At 40.1% G+C, this 7643-nt stretch overlaps 1 long non-coding RNA gene across 1 annotated transcript; it reads left to right on the top strand.

The window, feature by feature from the left end:
* The first annotated feature begins 5339 nt into the window (after nucleotides 1–5339).
* Nucleotides 5340–7018, top strand: LOC133729871 (uncharacterized). Its single transcript, XR_009856527.1, has 4 exons — nucleotides 5340–6100; nucleotides 6485–6544; nucleotides 6763–6834; nucleotides 6934–7018. It is a non-coding gene; the product is annotated as an uncharacterized LOC133729871 (long non-coding RNA).
* The last annotated feature ends 625 nt before the right edge of the window (nucleotides 7019–7643 follow it).

The following is a 7643-nucleotide window of genomic DNA, read 5'->3' on the forward strand; positions in this document are numbered from 1 at the left end:
GTGAGAAATGATTGTTGCTAGTGTGTATTCATATAATTACAACTCTTCACTCGATTTAGGGCCCGACTGGCCACCGGATCCCCCTAATGTATACCGAGGTTGAAAGTTGTTAAATTACTGAATACAACTTGCGACAAATAAATAACTCTAGCGGTATTCTCCGAAACTTCAGCTTGTTGTGAGTCGGAACTATTGTTTGTTTTCCCCTTTGGATCCCTTTGACTTATGTTCCGACTTGTCCTTGAAATTGAACTTGTGTTTGCTCGGTTTTCTATTCCTTTTGCATGTTGTTATATTGTGGAATTCATTTACTGATTCGGTTGTTTGCCATCGTTTTGTTCAATGAATCCGGTTCGTTAAATTGTGCTCATTGCTATAAATGTTGGGCTTGGTAATTATTTCTTCTTTGGGTATTTTGTCGAGTCTAGTTTATTTGGTTGCTTCCACAGACTCAATTGTGGTGAATTGTCCTAAATTCTTTCAAGTCCAACTGTTCTGTGTTTATACATTGTGCTGAATTGATTGATGGATTCACTCTCAAACCGTGTGTACCCATTTGTTGTGTTATTAAGTGAATCCTGTTCATTGAAATGTTGCCAGTGTTTGCTTCTGTTTTCTAAATTTGATCAAGCCCAATTATTGTGTATGCTATTATTTGTTCTTTGAATTTGAACGAGTATTGCCACCCAAAGCTCCTCTACAGTGCACAGACCGCGGCAAAGTTGAGAGCTCAGTATGAGGTAAAATAAAAGGAGCAAGGTATGTGAACGACAAACTTGAGTATATGGGAAGGTGATTGATGTTGGAAATTGTTGAAATGTGAAATGTGGTTGGTTGTTTAATTGAGTCGTGGAATTGTTGGTTTCGGATTGCAATGATTGCAGCATGGGACTACAAGTCCAATTTTGTTGAATGAACTTGTGGTATTGAAAGTTGTTTTTCATTTCAGTTTGACAATGTCGTCTGATGAAGAAGAGCCATGGGAAGTAGAGGAAGTGAATAATGATGAAGATCCAGAAGAAGTGAGTTCATTGACGGGTCCAGAAACTGGATCTACAGCTAGTGGTCCCTCGGTTAATTTTCAGGCACCTTCAGATTGGCCACCTTGGGGACAAGTGCAGCCTCCAGCAGAGCCTTTTGCAGCGACTTACTGCAGGAGGACTGGACTGTGGGTCAGTATACCTGTTTATTCACTCGCGGCCTTCAGGAGAAGAGGAAGGCTGGTCGTACGAGATCAAGACAAGCGGTCACAAGGAGTTACATTCTTGGTTTCAACTCCAAGATTCGGGAACATATGCTTCACTATTATAATGATGATCGTCAGTATACTTCACTATCAGATATAGCTGAAGCGGTCGAAAGGGTGATAGGTATCGTTGACACAATTGAACATTACAAAGCTCATCGCCTACTGATTCCCGACGCGTTTAAGGAGTAATTGCTCGCATGTGATTTAATGAAGGGTATATATTTCGAGGAGTGCAGACTTCGAAATATAGTTCCGGTTTGGACACAACTCGATTAGCGCCCTTTGACTCGCTGGAGAGAAAGGAAGTCTAACTCACTTTAATCGTGAGAGCTCGTATCGAACGATTTTCGTTCTGTCTTTGTGTTACCCTGTAGGATTATGGGATTGTAACCTAAATAATTCGCACTCTTTTATCTTTGCGATGGAATGTTTGTGTGTTGTGTCTATTTGAGGCTTCGTCACTCGTCAGGAAGTCGATAAGGAACCAAAGAGCAAAGCATCCTACAAGGGAGAGCTAGCACGTCTTCGGATCCTAACCGCTTCCAATGATGCGCGTTACCGGTAAGGATCTTTTGAGGGCTACAAGTGTTTCTTCCTTACTAATAGTTACGTTGACTTTACTTCCTTTGTTGGTTGGTGATGGTTACACCTTTGTGCAATCTTATTTTGCTAGCCGTTATTAACAATCATGTTATTTAAACCTTGAAATTTTCCCTACTTGAATTGTTTCCAAGGTTTAAAAGTTCTTGTGTTTTGAGAAAGCTTTCCAGGTACAAATGTATCCTGGTTGCAGTGATTTGGAAATTGTTTACAAAAAATTGTTTTGAATCAAGGAAACTGTTCCAACAAATTTCACCCAAAGGTGACAACTTTTTAACCCTTCAAATCAGTTTCCAAACTGGAAATTTCCTTCGCAAGGTTCTGCTGCTTCTTTGTGGCAGCGACTTTGGGATCAGCTTTGAATGACTTCCAGAATTCTGAAATTTTTAAAATTTTAACCCAACAGTGTTCAGCCTTTTGGGTACTGATCTGAAAAGTTTTACCTCGTTTTGGCTGAAATTGAAGTCGTGGAAATTTTTCCAAATCTGCCTTGCAAGGAAGAAGATTTGAAAACTTTTGCTGCAAATTGTTTGGGCAAAATTTTCAATTCTTTTCTCTTCCTTTTTCCGAGAGTTTACATCGAGTGTTGAAAAATCATTTGACGTTCCCTAGAGCTTAATTCCCTTTCCTTGGGAAATTTCCAAAGAAGTTTTGTTGTTACTTTGGTTGCTTGTTCTTCAAAGTCAAGTTCAACGTAAATTGTAGTAAGGGAAGATATTCTCTACACTACGGGACTTCTAGCAACCAAAATTCAAGGAAAAGTTTAGCGCAGAATGAAAGGTGGGAAGTTGCCTTGTCATCGCTGGAAAAGCAACTGACAGCTTCAGCGACATGGCTTGTTTTGGTCCGAACAGCGTGCAACCTGGAAAAATGTTTGACGACAGGTACGTTATGAATGTTGTTCGTAATTGCTTAAACATAAGTTCCTCGAATTTTTACGAAGCTTTCAAGATCGACGCTGATCTATACATGGAAGCGTGTGGGCTTCAGTCTCTGTGAGGTAAACCTAAAACGGTGATCCTCGAATTTCGTCGAATCGTGACGGAAACCCCTGCTGGAGCTTATTATCAAGGTGGAACGTCAGTTCAACTGAGTTAGTGTTCCAAGAAATCCGTTGACACGTGGCTGTCGCGGGAAGGACAACATGATTCGATGTTGTTAACACGGGATATATTGTTCACACAGTTATAGGAGGTACTTCGCCTTCGAGTTCGAGGAATGCATGCATTAGCTAAAGTAGTAGTCATAAACGACTACGTAGTGAGCTTGTAGCGAGGAGAAATTGGTAATGTGTTGTCGCGTGGCAATTCGTGGAATAACTTCTAGAAATCGGCTGTTAGGTTCTGTCGTGCTTTTCTCGTATAGCTTGACTAGAAGGACGGGTGCTCAGCCAAGTTCGCGGGTATTGTCCTTCTGAGAACAATGATATCCTCCACTATGAATTGCGAATTTCATGTTAGCGACGACAACGTTTACTTGTTGTTCCTAGTTAATGAGAGTTCCACGAGTGGAACATAATTATACCTACGGGTAGTTACGTATGTCTCTGGTTAAATTCAAATTCCCGGATCACGGTGTGCTTGTTGTGAGCGGGGATTGGTTGGAGACGTGAATCATCTACGAGTTGCCAGCTGTGGCAGTATTGAGTAATGGTAATAGGGTTGGTAGTTACCCAGTTTTATTTGGTATAGACATAGATTGTCTATGGAAATGCCAGGTATGGCAGTGTTTGGAGGAGAGTGATAAACGATTAAATTCCTCATTCTGGTTGTTATAAGAAAGGTCTTGTGGTTACAGAAAAGTAAAAACTAACGGAGCAAAGTGTATCCTGTTGGTAATAAATGAGGAACACTTGGTAAAGAGAAATGTTAGCTCCGGTGTCGATATGTATGACTAGAAATAGTCGAGTGTACCACAAGGAATTAGGAATTGGAAATGTTATGGGTACTGGAGTCCGACATGAAAAGTAAAGTATGATTGACCGTTTGACCAATCCTGAAATTTCGAGGACGAAATTTATTTAAGGGGGGTGGAACTGTGAGCCCCGGAAAAATTTATCGAGCTTAAGTGCAATAGTTCGATAATTTACTTATCGATTTCGATAAAAGTTAAAGTACGCGAGAATATTTTCAGAAAGTTTCGTGAAGTGAAATCCTCAATTTAGAAGTTGGATAATGAAGTACACGTCACGACGAGTTCGTGAAAATTTTCGGAGAATTTTCCGGATACCCGAGCTAATTTTTTAAGTATTTTGGAAGTTTTGGGATTAAGGAAATTGCTTAAAGAAATAGAAATTAGGAGGTTTGATCTGGACCATCCACCGCTTCCACCGCTTGATCCTAGCCGTCCATCCTTAAATGGGATCAGTCTATATATCTAAAGTGTTCTGTTGGGAGATCCAGAAGGATCGAGAGAGGGGAAGAGAACCAGAGTTCTCTCTAACTCGACGAAACCCAGAAACCCACAGTAGGATCCGACCGGCGCCACTTCGTCCGGCCACCGATCGACGACGGCCGACCACCATATTCTTCACCTCTTCGTCGTCTACATCCTCGTGCTCTTGGTTCGTCCATGCACAGACCCTGGAGAGAGATTCGAAGCTCAGAAGCTCGAAGCTTTACCGGCGATTTCTGGATTTTCCGGCGTCTTCGGCCACCCTCTGGGCCGCATTCGGTACAGAAACTTCTCCTCTCGCCTTTCTCTACACGTTGGATCAATTATTCTTTGAAATTGATGGAGTTTTGCTGCTTTCGTTTCTGGGTAGCTACGGCTTTGCCGTGTTCTTGAGCGCCGGCGACTTCTCCGACACTTCTGGGCTCGGTTTCCGTCTTGATTGCGTCTATTGAAGTGAAATTGGGAAGCTTGCTGGGTCGATTGCATCAGAAGCATTAGTTCATCATCAGTTGGGTTTCGGCAGTGAGTTAATTTGGTTGGAATCGATTTCCGAAGGTATAATTTCAAATCTTGAATTGAATGGTTGCTTCTGTGATGAATTCGAAGTTGTGTTCTGAAGAGCTCTTGAATTAATTCTGCCTTGGTATTATGGTTACTGTTGCCGGCTGGGTTTAGTTGAGTTTGGAAGATCATGTTGTGTTGGCTATGTTGTTTGACTTGATTTGAATTGATGTGTGGAATGGTGAATTTAGATGGTTGACGTTTTGCAAGGTTTCCCATTGCAGTTAGCATTGAAATGATTATGTTGATTTGAATTAGAAAGAGAATTGGAATTATGTTGGGTGCCCTTAGTAATTTGGGCACACCTTGTGTGAAATGGTAGTGTAAAGAAAGAAAAATAACATATTGGGTGTCCTTAGTAAATTTGGTGCACTCAATATATATGGTCAATACAAGTGAATGTTCGATAATTTAAGTTAATTATCGAACCAATAACGATTGGTCAAACAATGGTCAAAGTTTGTCAATCCTGGTCAAACCAGGAAAGGTCGGTCAAACCCTTGGTCAACTCCTGGTCAAACCAGGAAAAGTTGGTTTGGACGATATATTAATCGTCGAGATTTCATATAATTGTTCAATAGATAATTAACGGTTGAAATGTCGGAATCTAGGACTCCAGTTACCCGAGGAACAGAAGGTTCGCGACTCTCGGAGTACGTGAGAGAAAGCATCGGAATCCAGGTAGGGATTCAGGACTCTCCTCGGTTGGTGATTTTCTTTTATATTTTATTAATGTGATGCATGATAAGTGGTATGGGTTGGTTATGTAAAATGCAATGCATACTAACCAATCCGTGAGAAAATGTGTGATGGCTTGAGAGCGAAAGGTGGCTCTGACTTCCTTGGGTTCGATCCCCTTAACCTCCGGAGGGTTAGTTACGCCGGTCGTCCGGGTATTCCGATCGTAATAACGGGCCCGGTACGTGTGTGTAGCTAGGTAGTGGACGCTCTCGCTACGCTTACCTGGTGATAAATTAATTTGAGGTAAGGTCGTGTAGTGGGTCTATGGGACCGGCCATCAGGTAATACTTGGTTTTGGCGCCGTATTTATTTAAGCATCATGCATCGGTTTTCAAGTTGAAAAACATTAAAGTTTGTCGTTCTTTTAAATAATTGGTTTAAGTATGTTTTCATACTGGAGCTCCAAAATCTATTTATCGGTTTCAAACCTAGTCGAGTTAGAGTTCCTATTGAGCAGCGAGGACGAAAGCTCACCCCTACAACAGTATGGATGCAGGTACTGTGCACTGGTGACGGGACAATAGCGGACGGAGCTGGGTGTGCGGAACAAGTTCGGTAAATTCTGTCGTTTAGACCTTGTTCTAAATTCTATTTCTCGAACTTCGTTTTCCGAGACCTGTTGATAGTTAGCCTTGTGTCAGTTTTGGTTGAGTTCTCATTTCCTTGAAGTTCGTACCTCGTGTGTGAGAATTCATTTTAGCAACTCAAGGATTTTCACCTCAAAATATTTGTAGCTTCCGCTGTGTTTTTACAAAAAGTTTTCAAGCAAAATGCCTAGCGGTTCTCTAGGATGTAAATCGAGCGTTCGGTTTATGTTTTAGAGACTCGCGGCACTGTGACGTGCTTAAGCTGGTGAGGTGCAGCTTGGGGCGTTACAAAGAGGATCTCTACATTTAAATGATTCTTACTTATATTTTGAAAATTTTATTACTAATGCAGGGCTGAAGGAAGCACTATCAAAGGAAAGCACTTTCACTTGGACAAATAATCAGGATCCAGGTACTAAGATATGCAGCCGAATTAGATAGAGTACTTTATAATTCTGTTTTTTATTTCCTTTATGTTTCCTCAAGCATATGTCAATGTTCAATTCCCATTTTCGGTTCTGATCAGAGTCCTTTGTTATGTTTCAATCTTTATTCTTATCTGGCTGTTATGTGAGTTTGCTAGTTATTATTTTTACTTAAATTTAAATATATCCTTTGTGACTGTAATAGATTCCAGATGGCCAATTAGATAGAGAAGGGCAGCAACAAATGTCTTTGTCAACTTCAACTTAAAAGAACAAGGTGTGCAATAAAATACATTCTTATAATAGAATTTGAACCATTAATTTCATGACTTTAATGAATATTTTTTTTCATTTTTTTTCACTCTTGTTCATTCAGGTCAGGGGTGGCCTATTATTGGGTTATGCAGAAGGATGTGATCAAGATAATTCCATCAATTCATATGCTACTCTGTACTCATTAGATATTTAAAGATTTTCATTGTTATTGCATTTAACAATTTGAATATGTATGACTAGAAAAATGTGTTATGAATCAATGGTTGTTTGTTTTTAATAATAATTCAATTGCATAAATACATACCATATGACCTGAAAGATGTCACAAATGATATTAGCGACGATTATAAATAGATCCTAGTATGTGTACGATTTTACATGCGACATTTGATGAATGTGTGAAATGAATTCAGATAAAATATGACTTTTTACGTCAGAAACACCAAATGTCGTAAAAAGATGTCAGATGAAATATGACCTTTTACGACGCTAACTAAACGTTGTAAAAAAAATTGTTAGATAAAATATGACTTTTTACGACACCAACCAAACGTCGTAAAAGTAATTTTTTGCGACGGGAAAAAATGTCGTAACATAGTGTGGCAAAAAAGTTATGAAATCCGACTCCACTTTTTACGATAGACAACGAACGTCGCAAATCTGTCGCAATAACTTTATTGCGACGAAAGCCAAACGTCGCAAAAGCCTCTAGAGTATTTGCTACGCGTTTTTTGCCGACGCTTTGTTATCCGTCGCAACGCCGTTGCAAGAGCTTTGTTGCGACGCATTTTGTATTATTTGCGACGTTTT

Source organism: Rosa rugosa, chromosome 2 (assembly GCF_958449725.1).
Source record: "Rosa rugosa chromosome 2, drRosRugo1.1, whole genome shotgun sequence".
NCBI lineage: Eukaryota > Viridiplantae > Streptophyta > Magnoliopsida > Rosales > Rosaceae > Rosa > Rosa rugosa.